Below are 25842 nucleotides of genomic sequence, written 5' to 3'. Positions count from 1 at the left end.
CCTAAGAGAAATGAAAACACATGTCTACACAAAAATTGTTTACAAATGTGGTGTTAAGCATTATACCTAAGAGCCGAAAAGTGGAAACAACTCAAATGTCCATCAACTGATGAACGGATAAACAAAATGTGGTAAATGAATTAATACGTGCTATAATGTGGATGAAACCAGAAAAGATTACGCTAAGTGAAAGATGAAACCAGAAAAGATTATGTTAAGTGAAAGAAGACAGTCACAAAAGATACACTATATCATTTGACTGCAGTCATATGAAATGTCCACAATAGGCAAACCCATAGAAACAGAAAGTAGATTAATGGTGCCTAGAGCTGGTGGGATGGGGGTGAGACTGCTAATGGGGCACAGAGTTCCTTTTGGAGGGTGATAAAATATTCTAAAATTAAACAGTAGTGAGAGTTACACAACACAGTAAACATACTAAAATCCATTGAATTGCATACTCTATGGGGGTGACCTTCATGGTAGGTAAATTATACCACAATAAAGCTATTTTTAAAAATGAAAGCATGATAGAAAAATGCACAAGATTCTAAAGGAAAAATAGATAAGGAGTATGATAGGTATCAGTAAGAATGATTTCAGCTACAAATAACAGGAAACTCAATCTAAACTGGATTAAACAATAAGGGGACTTATTATCTTCTATATCAAGGAGTCTGGCAGGAGGACAGTTCCAGGGTGGTTAAGTCAGCACCTCAGTGGCATTTTCAGGATTCTAACTGTTTCCATCTTTCTGTTCTTCCATTCTCAAACTATTGGCCTTTGCCCTCACACTTGTCCCCTCATGATCACAAGGTGGCTGCCACAGCTCCACATGTCACTTTCTCACAAACAACAGACTAAAGGAGAGACTATCCCTTTGCTTCCCTTTTTAAAAGTGAGATACACTTTCCCAGAAGCTACAATCAGACTTACCCTCCTGTGTTGGTAATCAGAATTGCATTATTTGATTATTTCTTTTTTTTTTTAATTTCTAAAACAGTCACTGGTAAGAGGAATAAAATTATTGTTATTAGCTTAAACCAGTAAAGATTCAACCCCTGGGATCCAGGAAGAAGCCAGACACCCCTGATGCTAAAAGTCATCAGGGTGTTGCTCAATGGAAAGAAGGGAGGATGTGTGGAAGCAACCAACATGTGCCACAGTGTGAACCAAGGAAGACATCCTGGATAAGGCAATGCCTGAGCTACGTTTTCACATGCTAGCAGAGGTGGGGCAGACTGGGTGAGCTCAGAGGAAGTGGCTTGAAGAACAGGCAGGGGAGAGAGGGCATTCCAGAGAAAGGGGGCAGAATGAGCATAAAACCAGGAAGATGATGGAAAAACACAAGCTATTCACTGAAATATAAAATGATGAAAGATGGGGTCATGAGCCAGCACGTAAACTAGGTTTGTCTGTCTATGAGCAAACGTTTATGAAACTAGAAGTGACAGGTCAAATCTGTGTTGGATTTCTCTGTCAGAGAGATGTTAAATAAATGACCAATGCTTCCCTAAGACATCAGAATGAAAAGTGAAACAAAGAAAAACTCACAAGTTGAGATTGTAACTTTAAACTAATCCCCCTGCTTTTTCAAAGCATCCCTGCCTCTCTCTCTGTCTCCCTTTCTCCTCTCCCTCTCTCTTTTAGGCACAAAGGCCTGCAAGCCAGGGCCAGACCGTTAGGTAGCCTGTGTCCCCTGGAATGCCCACTTCATGAAGTGGTCTGGGATGGAGTGGAGTTCTTGCCATAAGAGATCCATTGAATGTGAGCCTCTTCTCCTCTAGAGCATTTTTGACGTAAGGTGTCCCGGCATGGCCGTATGTTTTTTTCACTCTGAGTGAGTGCTTTGACTGGGAAGGTGGCTTAGAGAAATTCAGAAGGGAGAGATGAGACTACATTCCTAATGGGTACCCTTTGGACTCACGATGCTCCTGTGAAACGTCATCTGTCCTACAATTCATGAATTCAGGGGTGGTTTCCAACTCCCCTCCCCCAACACCTACCCAATCTAATAATGTGAGCCGTAACTAGAACCCCACAACTGAATCTGGGGAGGCATCTCTAGCCAATTGTAGCACTGCTTCCTATTGAGTCTGGATGTGGCCTCCTCACCTTTTAGGCTCAATGCACCACAAAACCAAAAATAATCTGTCAGACTTACTGTGAAAAAGAAAATCAATTTTCTGCCCCATACTAGTCAAAATTAGGCATTGCCACCTTCAGGGATAGAAAAGATAAAGAGGGTGGGAATCAGCCATGTTATTATACAGGCCTCCCAGGTAAAAGGAATTTTATTTACTAAGTGCAGACAAAGAGTGATAAATTAGTGCCAATGTGGAAGAGCTCCTTTCTGGTTGGGGTGATCACGAGTCACTGCTTTGACAATGATGAAGATAGCTAATCTTTGGATTCTAAGCCAAAAATGCCATTTATACCAATAATAGTAATATGCTGATACTAATTAATATTATATCCCAGGTCACTCTGGGACATCACCATTGCATCTGAAAAATAGATATAAAAAATTATTTCCAAATTCCCCACAAGAGAGGTAAAAACCTATAATCACTGAAAATTTCTAATTTAATAAGGAGAGAAAGCAGATGAAAACATGTTTACAACGCATATCTGCCAAACAGAATTAACTACTATGCACTTTAAAACTCTTCTTCCAGTGGGGGATTAGGTGCAATAAAGCCCAGCACATATTGTCTCCCCCATGAAATAAAATGATCATCTGCTTATCTATCATTCATTTCACACAGAGGGCTCACACCAATAAAACTCTGATTTTATAGAGCTAGGAAGGAAGATAAAACCCATAAAACATACTGTACAGTTTTATAACTTAAAGATATGTCTCTCAGAAAGGTGAACCAAATATTTACAAACAAGCCTATCTCATTATCTTTTTTTTTTTTTCACGCTGATTTTTTTCACAATACGGTCATTCCCTGGGTATCTGGAGGTCAGGTTCCAGCAATCCTGTAGGCGTCTGAGCATGATCAGTGTAACCAGAATCTCCTTATTAAGGGGAAAATGTTTTTGGCACTGTTGTCTAACACATGCTGGGTGGAGGAGGCCCTGAGGTGACAAGAGAAAAAAAATGTGAGCCCCCTTCCCTACTCACTGGAGCAGGAGGAAAGGAGAGGACCAGGGGTCATAATCAGGGATGGGAGATGTCAAACAGACAAATAGCCTCTCTTCTGGAATCAGCCCTCATTAAGGGGGATTCTTGCTGAATCTTTGATCCTTTACCATTTGAATTGTCTGTTCAATTCGATAGAAATGTATTGAATAACACTATAATCTGGGCACTGGAGAAATAACGAGGCCCCTCAAGGAGCTTATTGTCTCGGAGGGAAACAGACAAGCCAACAGATGATTCTAATACAGTCTGTTATGAGCAAAACAGAAGCAGGCACAAGGAGAGAAAACTTCCAAAAAGTAGAATAAAAAAGACAGTCACATGAGAGAAGAAAAAAGGTAAGAAAATTAGCGAATCAATCTAAGAATTTTGAGATCCAACTAATAGGATTTCAAAATGAAAAACAAATGAGAGCCATGTAATTCAGAAATCCCATTTCTGGGTATATACACCCAAAGCATTGAAAGCAAGGACTTCAAGAGATATTTGTACATCCGGGTTCATGGCAGCATTATTCACAATAGCCAACAGGTGGAAGCAACCCAAATGTCCAGAGACAGATGAACAGATAAACAAAAAGTGGTATGTACATACAATGGAATATTACTGAGCCTTAAAAAGGAAGGAAATTCTGACACATGCCACAACATGGAAGAACCTTGATAACCTTATGCTAAGTAAAATCAGCCTGTCACAAAAGGACAAATACTGTATGATTCTATTTATATAACAATAATGATTAATTTCTTATGTCCACTTAGCTAGGCACGGTGCCCAGGTATTTGGTCAAACACTGGTTTAGATATTGGTGTGAAGGTTTTTTTTAGATGAGATTAACAATTAAATCAGCAGACTGAGTAAAGCAGATTACCCTCCAAAATGTGGGTGGGCCTCACCCAATGAGTTGAAGGCCAGAATAATTGGTTAAGATGGTAAATTTTATGTTATGTGACTTTTACCACTACTAAACAAATACACAAAAAAATATGAGAGAACACTGTCATTCATGAAGAACATGAATCCAAGGATTGGAAAAGGCTACCAAGAGCCAGATAAGAAAATGAGAAAAGACCCACAATCAAGGCATACTATTGTGAAATTCCAGAACACCAAGGTCAAAGAGAAGATTATAAAAGCTTTCAGAAAGAACAAAACATATTAAAAGTCACTCATAAAAGGAAACTAAAATGACTAAATTAGACTTCTCAAAAACTACCATGGAATCTGGAAGCAATGTTGTTTTTTGGAGATTTTTAAAAAGATTTTATTTATCTATTTGTCAGAGAGAGAGGGAGCACAATCAGGGAGAGCTGCAGACAGAGGGAGAAGCAGGCTCCCCGCTGAGCTGATGTGAGACTTGATCCCAGGACTCTGGGATCATGACCTGAGCTGAAGGCAGACGCTTAACTGACTGAGCCACCCAGGCATCCCTGGAAGCAATGTTTTTAAAATTCTGAGGGAGGGGAGCCTGGGTGGCTCAGTTGTTAAGTGTCTGCCTTCGGCTCAGGGTCCTGGGATTGAGCCCCGCATCGGGCTCCCTGCTCCGCGGGAAGCCTGCTTCTCCCTCTCCCACTCCCCCTGCTTGTGTTCCCTCTCTCACTGTATCTCTCTCTGTCAAATAAATAAATAAAATCTTTTTAAAAAATTAAATAAATAAGTAAAATTCTGAGGGAAAATCATCTTCAACCTAGATTTCTATAGTTAGCCAAAGTATTAATCAAGTACAAGAATAAACTTAAGATATTAGACATACTGAAGAATATTCTTCATCAAAAGAGTAAGTAAGCCAAGAAACAAAGTATCCATGAAATGAATCTGAAAGGGTGACAAAGAATATTCCCAAATGACTGTGCAACAGGCCTAGAGACTGGAAATTTGTGGGCTCAAGAAAAGTCTCCAAAGAAAAAGAGGTCCTGGGGCACCTGGGTGGCTCAGTCGTTAAGCATCTGCCTTCGGCTCAGGTCATGATCCCAGGGTCCTGGGATCGAGCCCCGCATCGGGCTCCCTGCTCCGCAAGAAGCCTGCTTCTGCCTCTCCCACTCCTCCTGCTTGTGTTCCCTCTCTCACTGTGTCTCTCTCTATCAAACAAATAAAATCTTTAAAAAAAAAAAAAAAGAGGTCCTGATAAAGTATCTGATAAGCTTGTCTATGTGCAAAATTATATTGAGAAGTTTGCTCTCTCCCTCCCTCCCTTCTCACTTCCTCCTTTACTCTTTCTGCTTATTCATACGTATATTTGTGTTTATATCTTACTCATATGTATATAAATATATTTGTATAAATATTTTAATATATTTGTATATACATATGAAACAAAGCAAATGAAAAAAGCTATGCACTTATTAACTTCAGGATACACAAAAAACAATGTACAAAAAATAAACACAAGTAGAGAAAGTGAGCAATGAAATTAGGCTGAGGAAAAGTATCAAAGTGTTAAATTCTCATCCCGCATAATAGGAAATGAACAGATAATGTGTAGAATTAATAAATTGAGACAATACAGTGTTACTTTAAAATATGGAGGCAGATAGCAAAAGAAAAAGGTGAGAGTTAAAAATGTTTGCCTCTCGCTGGGGCGCCTGGGTGGCTCAGTTGGTTAAGCGACTGCCTTCGGCTCAGGTCATGATCCTGGAGTCCCGGGATCGAGTCCCACATCGGGCTCCCTGCTCGGCAGGGAGTCTGCTTCTCCCTCTGACCCTCCTCCCTCTCATGCTCTCTGTCTCTCATTCTCTCTCTCGCAAATAAATAAAAATCTTAAAAAAAAAAAAAAAAAAAAAAAATGTTTGCCTCTCGCAAACAAGACTGGGGATTGGGAAGAAGTGAATACAATAGGTCGATATTTTTTTTCCCTTAAAAGCCTTCTATTTTATTTAAATGTTAAAACCATTTTAGAAAAAATAAACCTTAAAAATTATAAGGAACTATACATCTATTAGATAAATCCATCTATTAGACACCACCAAATGCTAACGAGGATGTGGAACAAGAAAAACTCTCATTCTTTGCTGGTGGAAATAAAAGTGGTATAGCCACTTTGGAAGACAGTTTGGCAGTTTCTCACAAAACTAAATATACTCTTCCCATAAACTCCAGCAATTGTACTCCTTGGCATTTACTCAATTGAGTTGAAAACTTACTTCCACACAAAAATCTACACACAAATGCTTGTAGCAGCTTTATTCATAATTGCCAAATATTGGAAGCAACCAAGATGTCCTTCAGCAGGTGAATAAATTTAAAAAACTGTGGTACGTTCAGATAATGAAATATTATTCAGGGCTAAAAGGAGATGAGCTATCAAGCCATAAAAAGACATGGAAGAACATCAAATGCATAGTACTAAGCAAAAGAAGCCAGTCTGAAAAGACTATGAAGGGTAGCAGAATATGCCATGCAAAATATGCCACTTTGGCCCAAGGATTATTTTGAGCTAAAGACAATTAAGTAGAAGTAGATTCACGAAAAGTTCTCTGCCCTTTCCTTATGTGCTGAAAAACGGGACATAAATTTATAAAGATGCCCTCACCTCCTCCCTACCAAAAGGACAGAAGTTAATCACCAGAGACAACTGTAGATGGCACCAGAGCAATCTACATAACCACCCTTGGTAAAACTAGCCTTTATCTTCCATTGATTTCCCCCATACATTTGCCCTCTCCCACAGTCTGCCACCCTAGAAACTCCAAGTCTTATTCCTTTGTCTGGTCACTTCTCTAAAAATGTATTGTTCTCTCGTTAAGACACTGTATAAACCCAAGTTCTAACCATCCCTTGGAATTACCTCTGAGCGTTCCCATGAGAATGCACGATACGTGTTATTAATACATTTCTTTTTGGGTTTTTTTTCTTGCCAATTTGTCTTCTGTCGATCTAATTTATAGGTCCCAGCTAGAGAACTAGGAGGGCAGAGGGGGAAAAATTAAGTTTTTCCTCCCTTACAACTACATACCACATGATTCCAACTATGTGACAATCTGGGAAAAGGCGTAACTAATGGAGACAGTAAAGGACCAGTGGCTGCCAGGGTTGGGGGGGAAGGAAGGATGAATGAGAAGAGCACAGAGGATTTTTAGGGCAGGGAAACTACGCTGTACGATACTAGATGGTGGATACATGTCTTCATACATTTATCAAAACCCACAGGATGTACAACACCAAGAGCAAATCCCAGTGTAAACAATGGACTTTGGATGATAATGATGTGTTAACGTAGGTTCATCCATTATAACAAATGTACCATTCCGGTGGGGGAAGTTGATAACAGGGTAGGTTATGCATGTGTGGGGGAAGGGGACAAATGGGAAATCTCTGTACCATCTGCTCAATTTTGCCATAACCCTAAAACTGCTCCAAAAAATAAAGTTTATTTTTTAAATGGATATTGCAAAAAGCACGAAAAAAAAAAGTACATAGGACCTCAATTTTGCTATATACCTAAAACTGCTCTAAAAACTCAAGTTTATTTTTTAAATGTATATTGCAAAAAAGCATGAAGAGAAAAAGTACATAGGACCTACTCTAAGGGTGACCTTCCCATAGGAAAAGTATAACCAGGTGGAGCCATTGTGGAATCTTAGAAAGAACAAAGACATGGGGAGCTTGGTTCCAGCTTTGAGACAGCTCTTCACCATCTGGGGAATATTAGGAATGCCACTTCTCTCTTCTGGATCCCACTTTCTTCTACTAAAGAACGAAGGAGCCACACTACACCAGCACTTTCCCATGTATGTTTGGCTAAACCTGAGCCCCACAAAATGATATGTTGGGAAAAAATTAAATTTGTGGTCAAATAACCTTGGGAAGCACAACGTAACATAATTGTCTCTTGGAGACTCTAACTCATATTAACATCTTAAAGGAGATGTGAAATCTTATAATAAAGAAAACTTGACTTTTTTTTTTAAAGATTTTATTTATTTATTGACACAGAGAGACACAGCGAGAGAGGGAACACAAGCAGGGGGAGTGGGAGAGGGAGAAGCAGGCTTCCCGCTGAGCAGGAAGCCCGACGCGGGGCTCGATCCCAGGACCCTGGGATCATGACCTGAGCCGAAGGCAGATGCTTAATGACTGAGCCACCCAGGCACCCCAGAAAACTTGACATTTTTTTAACCTGCTTCATACATCTCTTAGACCATGTTTTCTCCTCAAAGTGTTTTTTTCTTTAAAGCTATTGACAGTTCTCTAAACGGCTGTTCTGTGGAAAACAGGGAAACACCACTTGTGCTAGTCAGTTCAGGCTGCTTAACAAAGAACCAGAGACTGGATATCTTACAGACAACAGAAATTTATTTTTCACAGTTCTGGAGACTAGAAGTCTGAGATCAGGGTGCCAGTGTGGTCAGGATCTGGAGAGAAGCCTCTTCTGGGCAGCGACCCCTGTCCTGTTATAGCCTCACACAGCAGATAGAGGGCGAAAGAGGCCACTCTGGGATCCCTTTTCTGAGGACACTAATGCCATTCATGAGGGCTCCACGTGTTGTGAGGAGCCCTGGGTGTTATATGCAATTAATGAATCATGGAACACTACATCAGAAACTAATGATGTACTATACAGTGGCTCACTGAACATAATAAAAAAAAAGAAAAATGAGGACTCTACCCTTGTGACCTAATTACCTCCCAAAGGCTCTACCTTCTCATACCACCACACTGGAGGTTAGGATTATAACATATGAATAGTAGAGAGGAGACACAAATATTTAGTCTACAACACTAGCCCAAGATAATTTCTAAGTTGAATATTTTCAGATTCCTTCATTATATATGACTCCACAGCGATACCTATACCATGGCCTTTGGATTAACGAGAGATTTGGGTCAATGCATATATTTAAATCATTTCTTTCTCTGATTTCTTTCTTCAGTGCTGTGAGATAGCTTCATAAGAAGTCATTTAATATGAGGTTATGAATGTCACTTCAGAAATAAAATTCCTATAAAATGATCATTTCAAAGCACAGCTTGGATCTACGGAAGTGTTTTATCTAAAACTTTTTTATGTGGGATAAGCTACATAACAGATAAATGTCCTCTTATCTGAAATTGAATAAACACACACAGAAGCACTGCCACAGTGTCATTCGGTGCTCTAACAAAGAACAGAACCAATTCAGTCCTTCCCAGGCAAATAGCAAATCTTCCTTTTTTGATAGAAACAAATCTGAATAGGAAACGTAGTGTATTATCTCATAACTGTAAGCTAATTTTCTTATGAATTTATGAACAAAGCTGATGAGGGCAACTATCTGTCAATGGCATGATGCAGAAAACACCTCTACTTAGAGGAAGGGAAGAGGGAACCTGATTAAAATGCAGTCGATAAGAAGTGTCCGTCATAGATCATAGAGTACCGAGAGGACTCTTGCTTTAACGCCCTGCAAACTGTGGGAGCAGATGCTGTTATTGGCTCAGGAGAGTCATCAAGGAAACATAAATATAAAATAGCAGCTTTGCAAGAATGCTTAGGGGCCTTGTGGTAGCACAGGGAGAAAGGTCTTCAAAGCATATCTACCAGGGTAAGGCACAAGAGAGAAGTCTGAATTTATAAGTCATCAGCTACAGAAGAGGCTTGACATCATTAGCAACAATTCCAAGTAGAGCCTTCTTGGAAAAAAGAAATGATTTAATTTATTGGCCAACTTACAGTCATTTTTCCTGATTCTTCCAATTACGATTACATGAAAAATCTAACCTGCCAGAATTAACATTCTACGGAGGCTTGCCTTCCCAAAATCATCACCATAGCCAAGGGGAAAAAAAAAAAAAAGTATCCCTGTCCAGTCCAATTCAAAAATAAATTGCCATCTGCCACCAGTAGGAAAACTTCATTGGCCACAGAACAAAGAGACTATTCCAAACCCATTGTTGAGTAGCAAAGAATAAAAAACCAAGGGTCCCCACAGGCTCTAGGGCTCAGTTATTGAAACAAAATACAAATATTTTCCACTTCATTAGGGTTTAGTCAACTCATCTTTTGTCTTTCCCAGGTCCACAAGCACACAATTAACTTGAAAATACCTTCTCTATATTTTATCTTTCAGGTTAAAAAATATATATATTGTACATCCAGCCCAAAGTAGAGACTAAACCAATCTGATAAGCCATCAAGTAGATGTTAGTGACTACACACTTAACATCAAAAAGTAGAAAAATTAAAAGAAACCAAGCTTTTATCATGAACATTGATTACACTCTCGTTCCCAATACCAGGGTGCCATGGGGGCCACCAGCACCCTCTCCCTTCCTATGGCATGAGGCAGCAGGGAATCGACCAATGAGAGACACCAGTCAAGGTCCACCAACAAGAATTTATTCCTGCTACTGGCTAAGGTTTCATAGTATAGGGAATTCCAAGATCATAAAGCTCCTTTGTCCACGATCCATTGGAATGAAATATATTTGGTATTAAAATTAATTATGGTTGGCTTTCTAGGGAGATTAGGGGATATTTGTTTTTTTTTTTTTTTAATTAAACTTTCTTAAAGTGAATTATAATTTTCCTCAAAAGGAACAGGAAACTATCCTTTGTATATTTTAAAAGTTTGTTATTCTTTGTAATGTTCAAATGATTTAGTCCTTTTTGAAGGGGCTCAGGACATGCCACCCCAAAATATGCCACTGTAGCATAAAAATTATTTTGAGCTGAAATTTGAGTTCCTGAAATCCCTCATCTTCCTAAAAGCAGAGTCTCTCAAGAGACTTAAACTGTCAATAATAAATCCCTTCCATGAGGACAACTCTAATCTTCTTGGAGACTAGAACTCAAGAAGTAGGCACTACATTCCAACAGACTCAAGACTCAAGGCTATTCTATCTCCCATCTATTCTCCTAGGAGCCCGTTTATCTTTCCAAACAGCCATTTATCTTCCATAAATGCCCTTTCTCCCCACCCCCTTTTAAGAAGTCATTTGTTTTCCCACTGCCTTTTCCCCTTTCCCCTTCACCATTTAAGATGGTATATAAGCCCCAAAGTCTAATCACACCCTTTGAGTTACTCATCAATGAGCACCCTCATTTTGTACTCATAAATAAACTCTATTTTTGTTTTTTTTTCTCTTGCTAATGTGTCTTTTGTCAGTTTAATCTGCAGGCTCCCAGACACTGAACATGAGAGGGTAGAGAAAAAGTTTTTTCTTCCCCTACATTTTTCAGAGGTCCAATTTATTTTGGAATACACACAGAGATTTCTACTCAACATGAATACACATAGATTCAAGAATTCGTATCTCCTTCACATACCTTCAAATCACTCCTTTCTTCCTCTATTATTGGCAGCACAGGGCCTTGCATAGGTGTTTGAAGCCTCAGATGAGGAAAAATTTTAAATTATGGCCACTGCTTCTGGGTCCAAAACTGAGGCACAATATATTCAGGGGCAGACTGACTCATTAAATGAGCTATCACTGGAATGATAGAACTAACTGTTCTAGTGATGCAAATAAAGGAAGACTTGGAGCCATGTCCTGGGGGGAAATGTAAGAGAATCTTGTGAGTAAAGGTCCCCCATCTAAGACTCCTTTGTATGCAGCACTCAGGAAGAGAGGATGACCACTTTGCTAAGGATCCCAAGACCCCTGGGAGGGATGATACGTGAAGCCCCACATGACCTGGCCTGATCATGATAGCTTAAACTATAGTCCACTATAGGAAAATCTGTCAGGAACCCCAAAGTAGAATCATAGTGGAATGGAGATTCTAGGCTAGTAGTCCAGGCTCACCCAAAGGTAAAGTGTGGGAACTGACCCTGGTATAGAGTGGGCTTGAGTGTGGAGCCCCCCTCGATCCACTGTGGCACAGTGTCAGAAAAAACAGCTGTGGCCCAACATGTCAACATAACCTTGGAGGGTGACATCAGCCTTTGCAAGGATCTATGCCAGGAGGGCATGACTAAAGGAATAGACATGAGTCTATCGGGCTGTACAACACAGCCAGCAGGAGAACTCAGTAGTACTATCTGAAGCAACAGACACTAACAGGCTGATCGGACACCCACCTCATTCTCTGCCTGGTATGTGGAAGGAAGCTTTGGTCCAAACTGTTCCTGGACAGTTGGGGAGGGCAGAAAAAACCACAGTGGGATTATATTTGATTTCTTTTCAAATAAAGCATGTGAGGATGAAGAGTATGAAGTTATGTTTTTCCTCAAGCTGGTGAAATAAGTCACATCAATTTCAGGAAGGTCATTTGAGTTATCTGAGTTAGTAAGTGTATCTCTAACAACTGCTAATTTAAATAAAACTACTAATCATTTTTAAATGATGGAAACTAGCAGTCATACATACTCCCCCATCCACATAAGGAAGACAGGGCCACTGATTTGAGAAAAGCATCTTATAAATATGTTTTTTTCTTTTTAGGACTATAGAGATGTCAATTTCAACATTATTACCAGGGTAAAATAAATAAATAAATAACAAGTAATAAAAACAACCTGAATTACATGTTTGTTTTTGAAGGTTATTTTCACAGGACATAGCATTATTTTTAAAGTCCTCGGAATCTTACAAGACCCTTTGTTTCAATTTTGTTTCCAAGGCCAGATTTATATTAGTAGGAAACAAATTAGCAATCACTACGAATATTCACTGAAATCTCTTTACTTCACAGAAAGGCAAGATTGAGAGTCTAATGAATGTTTCCAATGCTTTATCAAATGAGATTATTTGACTGCTTTCTATAGCACAGAAAGCTTCTCTCCCCCAGAAGCCACATGGCTTTAGAGAGGATCTCTCTTCCTCCTCTTTTTGTGCCTCCTTCATTAAATAGAAAGATTTGCACTCACTAGAATTGGAAGCAAAAAGCAGGCTGTAGAGATCAATTTTACTGATAAAAATGGGGTGAGAAATGGATGGAGTCTTACTAATAGTGAAGTAAAAAGAATACAGCATTAATTTTTCATTGTACTAGGTTGGGATTTTAAAATTACTATTTGTAAAACTACAAATTAGGTAACCCATAAAAATGTGTATATGGCCTCTAAATGTTTTTTTTTTTTTTTTTTTTTTAGATTTTATTTATTTATATGAGAGAGAGAGCACATGAGAGGGGGGAGGGTCAGAGGGAGAAGCAGACTCCCTGCTGAGCAGGGAGCCCAATGTGGGACTCAATCCTGGGACTCCAGGATCATGAGCTGAGCCGAAGGCAGTTTAACCAACTGAGCCACCCAGGCGCCCCTGTTCTGAAAGAAAGAGAAATTGTAGGCCATGAGAAATGGAGACTATTCTAGAATTTTTTTTTTTTTTGAGGTGAAAACAAAGTTTATTGAAGATATAGAGAGCAGATACACATAGAGTGTCCAGGAGACTCAGAAAAGAAAAAAGGAGCATGAGTCTCTTCTAGAATTATATTTCATTGCTACTGCCCAAGTTGGTTTTTTGGGGTATGTTTGTTTTAATTTTTATATGGAGAGAAAGAGTAAGAGAAAGCTGTGAGTACAGTATACCTTTATTAGCTCTTCAGGTTTGGATGACTTAACTCAAGTTCTCTGAGCTACAGTTTTATCTATAAAGATGAGAAAACACCTATGCTCTCCAAGTCATCTGGGTGGCATCCTCACTTCTGTCTCCTAACTTCAGGCACCTGGCCACGCTACATCCCAGCAGCCCTCCGCACATCCTTTTCACGGCTGCCCCTGTGGCCACGTGGCTCAACCTCAGTTCCCTGGTTTTCCAATTCCAGAGAAAAATGCTTGCACAAGCCCATCTTTTCATGTGAGGCTATAAATCTCAGGGAATCATATTCTTAAGTCACATATTCTCCTCTCACACAGTTAATTACAACTGAGGTGGGATGACACAAGGTCATTTTGTTGTTGGTTTAGCAACAGCAGAGAAAATTTCAGTAGAAGGGAAGGTTGGGGAGGGGCAGGCAACGATCCATAGCTCTGGAATAACTTTTCTTTTTCTTAACAATAAAATATATATATATATATATATATATATATATATTTTTTTTTTTTTTTTTTTTTAAGATTTTACTTATTTATTTGACAGAGAGAGACACAGCGAGAGAGGGAACACAAGCAGGGGGAGTGCAAGAAGGAGAAGCAGGCTTCCCGTGGAGCAGGGAGCCCAATGCGGGGCTCGATCCCAGGATCCTGGGATCATGACCTGAGCCGAAGGCAGATGCTTAACGACTGAGCCACCCAGGCGCCCCAACAATAAAATATTTTAAAACTTCTATTAAAATATTTATCTACAGTGCATTTAGAATAAATGTTTCTAAAGTTTCTTTATCACTTTTCAATACTCAAAAATCTGTAAGGTGGGGGGCCTGGGTGGTGGAATCAGTTGAGCGTCTGATTCTTGGTTTCAGCTCAGGTCATGATTTCAGGGTTGTGGGATCCAGTCCCCCATTGGGCTTGTGCTCAGCTCGAAGTCGGCTTGAGTTTCTCTCTCCCTGTCCCTCTGCCTCTCCCCCTCACATGTGCTCGCCCACACGCTTGCTCTCTCTCTCTCTCTCCCCCCCAAATAAATAAATAAATCTTTTTTAAAAATCTGTAAGGTACTTTTTTTGTTACAGTGAAATAAAAAAAATGAAGTTTCATAAAATTGAAACAAAAAAATAAAGTCAAGGCAACTGAAAATTTGAGAATTTTAGTCACTTCAGAATACTATAGTTTGAGATCTGATAGATAATATGATCATTGGATAAATAAATCACCAAGACATTTATTGGGACAGATTTTTTTTTCAATCTCAACCACCAAATGCTACCCAGTAATTTGTGAATAATATTTGGTCTCTTCTAGTAGACAGCTAGGGAGGGGAGCAGGGAGTAGCTCAGGCCCTGGATCTTCATCAAAAACGATACCACATAAGGCGCCTGGGTGGCTCAGTTGGTTAAGCGACTGCCTGCCGCTCAGGTCATGACCCTGGAGTCCCAGGATCAAGTCCCGCATTGGGCTCCCCACTCAGCGGGGAGTCTGCTTCTCCCTCTGACCCTCCCCCCTCTCATGTGCTCTCTCTCTCTCTCTCGAATAGATAAATAAAATCTTAAAAAAAAATGATACCATTATAGTGGGTACTCAGTAAATGTTTGTCAAATGCATTAATGAAGCAATGCTTTTGGTTTTCTCTTACTTTGGCAAAGTGAAGCAATTAGGCAGTTTTAACTATGATGGACTCTTTTTCTTTTTTTAAAGATTTATTTACTTATTTTTAGAGAGAGAGAGCTGGCAGGGGGAGGGGCAGAGGGAGAAGGAGAGAAGCAGATTTCCCGCTGTGACAAAAGCTGGATGCAGAGCTTGATCCCGTGATCCTGAGATCATGACCTGAGCCAATACCAAGAGTCGACACTTAACCAACTGAGCCACCCAGGTGCCCCTAAAATGGATTCTGATGCAAAGTATTTTTTTAAAAATAGCTTATAATGCAAACAACAGAAGAGGTGGCTTTAACTAGGCAAGATCTGGCCAAGGTGGGGAGAAGCATATGGCAAGCAAAGATGGGAGCTGTGGTCTTGCTTGGGTATTCCCTAGTGTGAATGAATTTACCAAAGAATGATACTTTCAAGGAGAAAACAATGCCTCAGTTACTTAGTAAGGTGGTTTCCAGGAACCTGGAGCCCAGTTTTGCAGCATCTCTGCATAACCAGCAGAGACAACTAGGCCTTCCAGGGAGCTATCTGCTCTCAATGACAGGAGCTGGGGGTTTAAGCAGATGCTGCCCCTCAAAATTCCCATCTTTTTCTGTTCTTTTCACCTTACCCACACCTCCCTTCCCCTATTTCAAAACTGTCTCCTCTAGGACCATTCTGCCAATGGAAAGCAAGGCAAGAGTGTGGTTCTGGAATCATTTGGCCATGGTTCTTATGCTGGCATTCTCATTTACTGGCTCTGTGAGAAGTTACTTAGCTTCCTTATGTCTCAATATTCTCATTAGTAAAATGTAATAATAATTGTACCAATCTCTTATAGTTGTTACAGACATGAGTGAGATAATATTTGTGAGGCTCTAAGAATAGTACCTGGAACACTATATGTGCTCATACAACCAACTAGCATTGGTTGTAGAGAATGGAAAAGGTATTTGAGCAGGGCTCCTCTTGGCCCCTCAAACAAGGAGCCTCATAGATCAAGGGTCCAAATTCAATGTATCAGCAGTTTTAACATCTCAGACAGTTCACTCTGTGGATAATGAAAGACTGAAAGGCAAGTTTGAACATAATGCCTGTGAGAATAGGAGGTGGCACCTTCCTCCATAAAACAAGCTGCCATCTTTAAAACCAACCAGGCACATTCAACCCCCTCCCTCTCCACTGCTGTTATTTTTTTCTGGCTTATCTTCCTACAGCATTTTTATAGATAAAATGTAATCCAATGAGATACCCTATCAACGAACTATTTCATTGGCAAATTTCTCTAACAAGAAAGTTGGCCAGATGAATTCTCCATGCTATTCAAGAGAAATAACCTGCTATAAATTTCTATTTTAGGAAGGCTTACTGATGCACCCTCTGTAAATTTAGAACAATATCTCTTTGAGCTTCAGTTTCTTATCTGTAAAAAGGAATATGGGTATTTTTTCCCCTTATTCAAATGCACTGTTTGACCGTTTACTGAAAAGAACTGTAAGCTTTGTTTTACATTTCTGCAAAAAAATAATAAAAACATTTACTGATAATGAAGGATAGTCAGAAGAAAGGCAGACAGGGACAAGGGGCCCCCCTGCCCTAAGAGGAAACCACCCTTAAAAGGATTTTACATGACCCTGGAAGGAGCCCTCCACCCTTTCCCACGTGATAGGTAGATGACAAAAACCTGATTGAGTGATAGGCTCATGGAGGGTTAATCAGATTAAAACAGCCTGCCAACAAGCCCTAGAGGTAGAAAGTCCATTGGCAACCCTCTTGGGTCCCGTCCCTCTTTGGGAGCTTTGTACTATTTGCTTTACTATCATTCAATAAACTTTGCTTTGCTTCCTACCACTCTGTCTAGTCTACCTCTTCATTCCTTGAAGCAGTGTGACCCAGAACCAGGGCACTAAAGGAAAAGAAATCCTGTAACACTGATAGCTTCTATATCCCAGGCACTGTTCTAAACACACTGCATAGATTGTGTCATTAAGCCTCAAAACAGGGTCTGAGTCCAAGATAGTGGAGGGATAGGAGACCTTAGTTTCACCTGCTCCCAGGAATTCAGCTAGATAACTACCAAATCACTATGAACACCTGCACACTCAACCGGAGATCTAAGAAAAGAATAGCTGCAACTCTACAAATAGAAAAGTGACCACTTTCTGCAAGAATGACAGGACAGAAAAACTCACCTCAAAAAAGAGAACAAGAGGCAGTAGTGACTGCCAGAGACCTAATCAATATGGATATAAGTAAGATGTTGGAATAAGAGTTCAGAATAATGATTATAAAGATACTGGCTGAGCTTGAAAAAAGCATAGAAGACACTAGAGAATCCCTTTCTGGAGAAACAAAAGAACTAAAATCTAATCAAGTGAAAATCAAAAAGGCAATTTATGAGATGCAATAAAAAAATGGAGGCTCTAACTGCTAGGATAAATGAGGCAGAAGAGAGAATTAGTGATATAGAAGACAAAATGATGGCGAATAGAGCCGAGAAAAAGAAAAACAACTTGTGGATCATGAGGGGAGAATTCGAGAGATAAGTGATACCATAAAGCGAAACAATATTAGAATAACTGGGATCGCAGAAGAAGAGGAGAGAGAGGCAGGGGAGCAGAAGGTATATTGGAGCAAATTATAGTGGAGAAATTCCCTAATATGGGGAAGGAAACAGGTATTCAAGTCCAGGAGGCACAGAGAAACCCCCTCAAAATCAATAAAAATAGGTCAACATCCTGACATAGTGAATGTGAAACTCACAAACTCAGAGACAAAGAGAAAATCCTGAAAGTAGCTCAAGACAAGAGGTCCATAACCTACAATGGCAGAGACATTAGACTGGCAGCAGACCTATCCAGAGAGACCTGGCAGGCCAGAAAGGACTGGCATGATAGATTCAGGGAGATAAATGAAAAAAATATGCAGCCAAGAATATTTTATCCAGCTATGATGCCATTCAAAATAGGAGAGATAAAAAGCTTCCAGGAAAAACAGAAACTAAAAGAATTTGTGATCACTAAATCAGGCCTACAAGAAATATTGAAAGGGGTCCTCTAAGCAAAGAGAGAGCCCAAAAATAACATAGACCAGAAAGGAACACAGACAATATACAGAAACAGTGATTTACAGGTAACACAATGGCACTAAATTCATATCTTTCTATAGTTACCCTGAATGTAAATGGGCTAAACGCCCCAATCAAAAGATACAGGGTATCAGATTGGATAAAAAGCAAGACAATCAATATGCTGTCTGCAAGAGACCCACTGTAGACCCAAGACACCTCCAGACTGAAAGTGAGGGGGTGAAAAACCATTTATCATGTTAATGAACATCAAAAGAAAGCTGGGGTAGCAATCCTTATATCAGACAAATTAGATTTTAAACCAAAGACTGTAATAAGAGATGAAGAAGGACACTGTATCATACTTAAAGGGTCTATCCAACAGAAGATCTAACAATTGCAAATATTTATGCCCCTAACATGGGGACATCCAATTACATAAACCAATTAATAACAAAATTAAAAAAACACATCGACAATAATACAACAATAGTAGGGGACTTTAAAACCCCCCTCACTGAAATGGACAGATCATCTAAGCAGAAGATCAACAAGGAAACAAGGGCTTTGAATGACACACTGGACCAGATGGACTTCACAGATACATTCAGAACATTCCATCCTAAAGCAAGAGAATACACATTCTTCTTGAGTGCACAAGGAACTTTCTCCAAAACAGATCACATACTGGGTCACAGACCAGGTCTCAACCACTACCAAATGACTCAGATATTCCCTGCAAATTTTTGGACCACAATGCTTTGAAACTGGAATTCAATCACAAAATTTGGAAAGAATTCAAATGCATGGAAGCTAAAGAGCATCCTATGGAAGAATGAATGGGTCAACCAGGAAATTAAAGAATTAAAAAATCCATGGAAACAAATGAAAATGAAAACACAACTGTTCAAAACCTTTGGGATGCAGCAAAGACAGTCTTAAGAGGGAAGTATATAGCAATACAAGGCTTTCTCAAGAAATAAGAAAGGTCTCAAATACACAACCTAACCTTACACCTAAAGGAGATGGAGAAATAACAGCAAATAAAGCCTAAACCCAACAGGAGAAGAAAAATAATAAAGATTAGAGCAGAAATCAATGAAATAGAAACCAAAAGAACAGTAGAACAGATCAACAAAACTAGGAGCTGGTTCTTTGAAAGAATTAATAAGATTGATAAACCCCAGGCCAGACTTATCAAAAAGAAAAAAGAAAGGACCCAAATCATGAATGAAAGAGGAGAGATCACAACCAACTCCAAAGAAATACAATTATAAGAACATATTATGAGCAACTATATGTCAACAAATTAAGCAATCTGGAAGAAATGGATGCATAAACTACCAAAACTGAACCAGGAAGAAATGGAAAACCTGAACAGACCCATAACCAGCAAGGAAATTGAAACAGTAATCAAAATTTCCCAACAAACAAGAGCCCAGGGCCAGATGGCTTCCCAGGGGAATTCTACAAAACATTTAAAGAAGAAATAATACCTATTCTTCTGAAGCTGTTTCAAAAAATAGAAATGGAAGGAAAACTTCCAAACTCATTCTATGAGGCCAGCATTACCTTGATCCCAAAACCAGACAAAGATCCCACATAAAAGGACAATTACAGACCAATATCCCTGATGAACATGGATGCAAAAATTCTCACCAAAATACTAGCCAACAGTACATTAAAAGGATTATTCACCACAGCCAAGTAGGATTTGTTCCTGGGCTGCAAAGGTGATTCAACATCTGCAGATCAATCAATGTGATAAACTACATAAATAAAAAAAAGGACAAGAATCATATGATCCTCTCAATAGATGCAGAAAAAGCATTTGGCAAAGTACATCAACCTTTCTTGATTAGAACTCTTCACAGTGTAGGGATAGAGGGCAACACACCTCAATATCATAAAAGCCATATAAGAAAAACCCACAGCAAATATTACCCTCAATGGGGAAAAACTGAGACCTTTTCCCCTAAGCTCAGGAACACGACAGGGATGTCCACTCTCACCACTATTGTTTAACATAGTACTGGAAGTCCTAGCCTCAGCAACAAAAAGGCAGACAACAAAAAGAAATAAAAGGCATCCGAATCAGCAAAGAAGTCATACACTCAATCTTCGCAGATGACATGATATTCTTCTCTTCAACTCTATAGTCAACTAATCTTTGACAGAGCAGGAAAGAATATTCAATGGAAAAAAAGGCAGTCTCTTCAACAAATGGTGTTGGGAAAATTAGACAGCCACATGCAGAAGAATGAAACTGGACCACTTTCTTACACCATACATAAAAATAAACTCAAAATGGATGAAAGACCTAAATGTGAGACAGGAATCCATCAAATCCTAGAAGAGAACACAGGCAGCAAACTCTGTGACCTTGGACACAGCAACTTTTTTTTCTCGCCTGCAACTTCTTGCTAGACACATCTCCAAAGCAAGGGAAACAAAAGAAAAAACGAACTATTGGGACTTCATCAAGATAAAAAGCTTTTGGGGGCGTCTGGGTGGCTCAGTCGGTTAAGCCACTGCCTTCGGCTCAGGTCATGATCCCAGGGTTGTGGGATCAAGCCCGTGTCAAGCTCCCTGCTCAGCGGGGAGCCTGCTTCTCCCTCTGCCTACTGCTCCCCCAGCTGGTGCTCTCTCTCTCTTACAAATAAATAAATAAAATCGTAAAAAAAAAAAAAAAAAGAAGGGGTGCCTGGCTGGCATCACCATCCTCCTTAGCCACACCTGAAGGAGGCCTGGGTAAAAGCCCTTCCTTGCATTCTGAGCAGCTTTTTCAGGAAATTCAGGACACAAGATCATTATGTATGAGTCAGTCACAGACTTCCTTGACCAGACTCCATTGCCAGATTCACTTTCCTAAACAAGTCTTTCATATTTTGATTCTTCTCAAGCCTATGTCCCTAATTTTATTCTTTTTTTTGGCAGAGTTCTCAGAAGAACTACATTCCTTTGCTTTCTTGATCTCAAGACTCCCTCACATAAATTAATTGTGCGTATCTTATTTATAAGGTTTCTGTGGGAGTGCCTCACATTTCATCTCTTTTCCTTGAGGCCTGAAGTGATTTACTGGGCAGAACACATTTAGGTGGACACCTACTCTGAAACATCTTACCTCCTTCCATTGTTTTAACATCTGGAGAGTTTGACCCTTGACACAAAATTGAGTTTTAATTGGCTTTTACTCCCCAGAAGCCTTCTTAGTATTGCCTTTTGCGAGTTGAGGTTGAAAGCAATGGTCTCTTCCAAGAGTAAATCCCAGGATTTGAAGACTTTCTCTACCCTTTTTCATTCCTGATTGCAAACATAGCAATTCTTTTCTGAGTTCATCTCTTCTGAATAATACCTTGCAGATTCAGCCATTAGAAACCTATTTAAGCTTCTAATGTTGTTTTCCCACATTGTTCCTTAGAGCTAAACCTTATTAGCTATATGTCTCCCAAGTTATTGCAAGAAATAGTTTCATCAACTCTCTCACCACTGCGTAACATGTATTACCATCCTTCCAGCTCCAGGGCTCATTCATACCCTAGTAGTGTTAAAGAAAAAATTATTCATGACACTTTAGACTTTATTCGAAGGAACTGCTACAGTGGGGTCTTTGCAGGAAGGGAGAGAGATTGAGCTCAACTCCAAGTACATTAAGGACAGGTGGAGGTTTACAGCCTAGGAGCAGGATGGGGGTCAGTGGATGGAAAATCACTAAGAGGGAACACCACAGGTGGGGGGATACTGGGTAAACTGAAAGGATTTCTGCTGAAGGAGGCCAGGGTGATAAGACATGGAGGGTGGGGAATAAAGAGTTGAACAGATATCAAGGGTAGGGGATATATGCTAAACTGACTCAGCAAGATTCTTGCTAAAACTGGACTAGGGATTCCTGGGTGTCTCTGTCAGTTAAGCGTCTGCCTTCAGCTCAGTCATGATCCCAGGGTCCTGGGATCGAGCCCCACATTGGGCTCATCACTCAGCGGGAAGCCTGCTTCTCCCTCCGCCTGCTGCTCCCCCTGCTTGTGCTCTCTCTCTCCCCCTCTCTCTCTCTCTGTCAAATAAATAAATTAAAAATCTTAAAAAAATAAAATAAAACTGGACTAAACGGGCAGGGCCTCTAGATAAGGATGGAGTCCAAGGTCAGGGCCTAATCAGGACTCAGAGGAGCCTGATGCAAGTTTGGTCAAAAGAAAGAATCTTTGTCAATACTTTGGATCCTCCCCACTCCCAAACTTTGAAAAATATTACCAATTTGGTTTTCTTTAGCTTGTATAAAATCACTCACTTTCAGTTAGATCTTTTTCATTGGCTTTCAAAGGTGCTCAGTGTAGGGGTGCCTGGGTGGCTCAGCTGGTTAAGCACTGCCTTTGGCTCAAGTCATGATCCCAGGGTCCTGGGATCAAGCCCCAGAGCAGGGGAGTCCAGCTCCCTGCTCATCGGGGAGTCTGCTTCTCCCTCTGCCCCTCCCTCTCTCCCTCTGCTTCCCCCCACCTTCCTCTGCTTCCCTCTTCTTGTCCCTCCCCCACTCTCTCATGCTCCCATCCTATCTCTCACTCTCGCTCTCAAATAAAATCTTCTGGAAAAAAAAAAGTTCTCAATGTAAATGTAAACAAAACAAAACTTTCTTGAGTCTGCATATCTTTCTAGCAACATCTCTATTGCTCTCAGCTTTACACCTTCAAAATCAAACTTCTCAAAGTTTTTCTCTATGCTCACCATCCTCACTTCCTCAGTTCTCATTCACTGAATAACATATTTCAATCTTACTTTAGCCTCCATTTCTACATTGAAACAGCTCTTCCTGAGTCATTAATGATTCTATGTAACTAAATTCATTGGACATTTTCTGAATCTTCATCCTATTAGACCCGTCTGCAACATTTAACACAGCTGTCCCTACTCTCCATCCTGAATCTACTTCTAACTTCCACTGTACAACACTCCTCTGATTTTACTCCTCTCTGTTCTTTTCCTCATTTGTAGCTTCACCTCTTTTTATCTGCCATGAAATACTGGTATTTCTCAAGGTCTCCCTTTCCTATCTCACTCTACTCTTTTTAGGTAATTAATTGCATCCACACTTCACCTTCAAGTCCCATTCTTTCAGAGGTAACTCACAGATAAACATCTCCAGCCCAGATTCTCCACTTAATGCCAGACTCTTACCCAATTGCTTATTCAACAGCTCCATCTGAATGTCTTAAGGGAATGTGTCAAAATGTCTCCACATATCCAGAATTCATCTCATATTCTTCTTCCACAAATCTGGTCTTTTTTCATGGGTCCCTGTAGCAGGTGAAGGCATCACCTCCATTCAGTCACATAACAGTCATCCCACATTCTTCATCCCCCAATATTGCTCAATCATTCTATCCAATTGATTTCAATATATCACGATGCTGTGCACGTTTGTCAATGGCAAAAAGTAACCCAGAAGAATCTTTAGATAGTAAAATGTATAAAAGAATTAAACTCAAACTTTGTGATCCTGCAGGTTTTTTTTTAAATTTTATTTATTTATTTGACAGACAGAGACAAGCGAGAGAGGGAACACAAGCAGGGGGAGTGGGAGAGGGAGAAGCAGGCCTCCCCGCGGAGCAGGGAGCCAGATGCAGGACTCAATCCCAGGACCCTGTGATCATGACCTGAGCCGAAGGCAGACGCTTAATGACTGAGCCACCCAGGCGCCCCGATTCTGCAATTTTTTTAATGTGAAGAAATTCATGTGCATGTCATGGTTTTGCTTTCCCAAAATTCTATTTTTTTATTCAAAGATTTCTACACCTAACACGGGGCTCGAACTCACAACCCAGATAATGAAGGATAGTAGGAAGAAAGATAAGCAGGGACAAGGGGCCCCTACCCTAAAAGGAAACCACTCTTAAAAGGATTTTACACCACCCTGGAGGAAGCCCTCCACCCTTTCCCAGGGGAACAACTACCTGATAGGTAGATGAACCTGTAGACAAAAACCTGATTAGGTGACAGGCGCAGGGAGGGTTAATCAGATTAAAACAGCCCACCAACAAGCCATAAAAACCCCTAGATGTAACCACCAAAACAGCAACCCTCTCGGGTCCCCTCCCTCTTTGGGAGCTCTGTACTACGATCAATAAACTTTGCTTTGCTGCCCACCACTCTTCATCTGGTCTACCTCTTCATTCTTCCAAACCATGTGACCAAGAACTGGAGGCACTAACTAAAGGAAAAGATCCTGAAACACCGAGATGAAGGGTCGCATGCTCTACTGACTGAGCCAGCCAGGCATCCCCCCAAAATCTATTATATTGATAAAGTATCTTACAATAAATCGTACCTCACAAAGAAGTATTTTTACACAGGGAAAACACTCTGGATTAAAAACAAGGATTGCCAGACAGGCCTCTATACCACTAGAACAGCAAGGTCATATGGGGCCTGATGGTAACCATAATGCAAACCTTCTCATCAATGGTGTAGTGAGGGGAACCACAGCCCCAGGAGGATGGCCTGGAGGGAGAGGGCAGGCCCTGTTCAGTAGGCCTAGAAGGCCTAGTGCCCGAGGGCAAATATGCGGATTAAACTGCATTTTGCAGGCCACGTGAGCACCCAGGTACCCTGGGATCTGTCTGGGGTCTGGAACGTGTAGGGATAGATCAGGCCACCAGCAGAAACCGTCTGGAGGACACACCTCCACGCCAAGGTCCACCCCGCTCCAAAACAGTTATCTACCTCTTTCCCTGAAGCGGGATCTCACCAGAACTCCTTGGCCTGGCCATGCACGGGAAGTCCGCTGAGGAGAGACACCTGGGAGACCTGGCGCCCACTGAGGTCCTGTGTGTCTTCCCTGCGTATAGCCGAGGGGATCTGACGCAAACCACCTTCCCTGCTCCAGCTGCACATCTGGAGTGCAGCTCCAAGAACCGGTAGCTCCAAGATGGGCTGCGGTGCTCGGATGCCCACGTTCACACAGGCCTAGGGGTCGTGGGGCAGGAGCGGGCAGAGTGAACTGCGCATGCGCGTGAAGCCCCGGCCATGGTATCAATTCATTACGCATGGCCTGGGACGGGTCAGTTCACACAAACAAGGAACTCTCTTTTCTAGCTAAATGTATTGCACGGGATACATCAGCCAAGTGAACAGTCACAGACTGCGAATCTCCCTAAAAAATCCTCAGTCTTCAGACAGTCCTCGGTAAAATCCAGATAGCAATCCATTCCTATCTCAGCATAGTTCCTGACATCACTTCTGGTGGATGTTCCCATCCTACTGACATTGTCATCCATAGTTTTCTCATTTCCAAGGTCACAGTAATAAAATGGGCAAAGAAAAGAACAAACACTTTTCCTCTCCCCTGCCCCTCATCTTGTCTTTAAGCCATTCAACAAGGCTTCCTTATAATCTAAATTCTGTGATACTCCTATAATTTCTGTTGTTTTTTTAAGAATGCTTACAGTTCTCCTGTGGCTCTCTTCCACAGCACCTAGCAAGGAGTGTGTCTTTATCACGAAATTGTTTCAGCTGTGTGCGTGTGTGTGCACGAGCCTGTGTGTACTGGGTCAT

The sequence above is a fragment of the Halichoerus grypus genome, chromosome 10 (genome assembly GCF_964656455.1).
Source record: "Halichoerus grypus chromosome 10, mHalGry1.hap1.1, whole genome shotgun sequence".
Lineage (NCBI taxonomy): Eukaryota > Metazoa > Chordata > Mammalia > Carnivora > Phocidae > Halichoerus > Halichoerus grypus.
Note: the sequence above shows the minus strand (reverse complement) of the source record.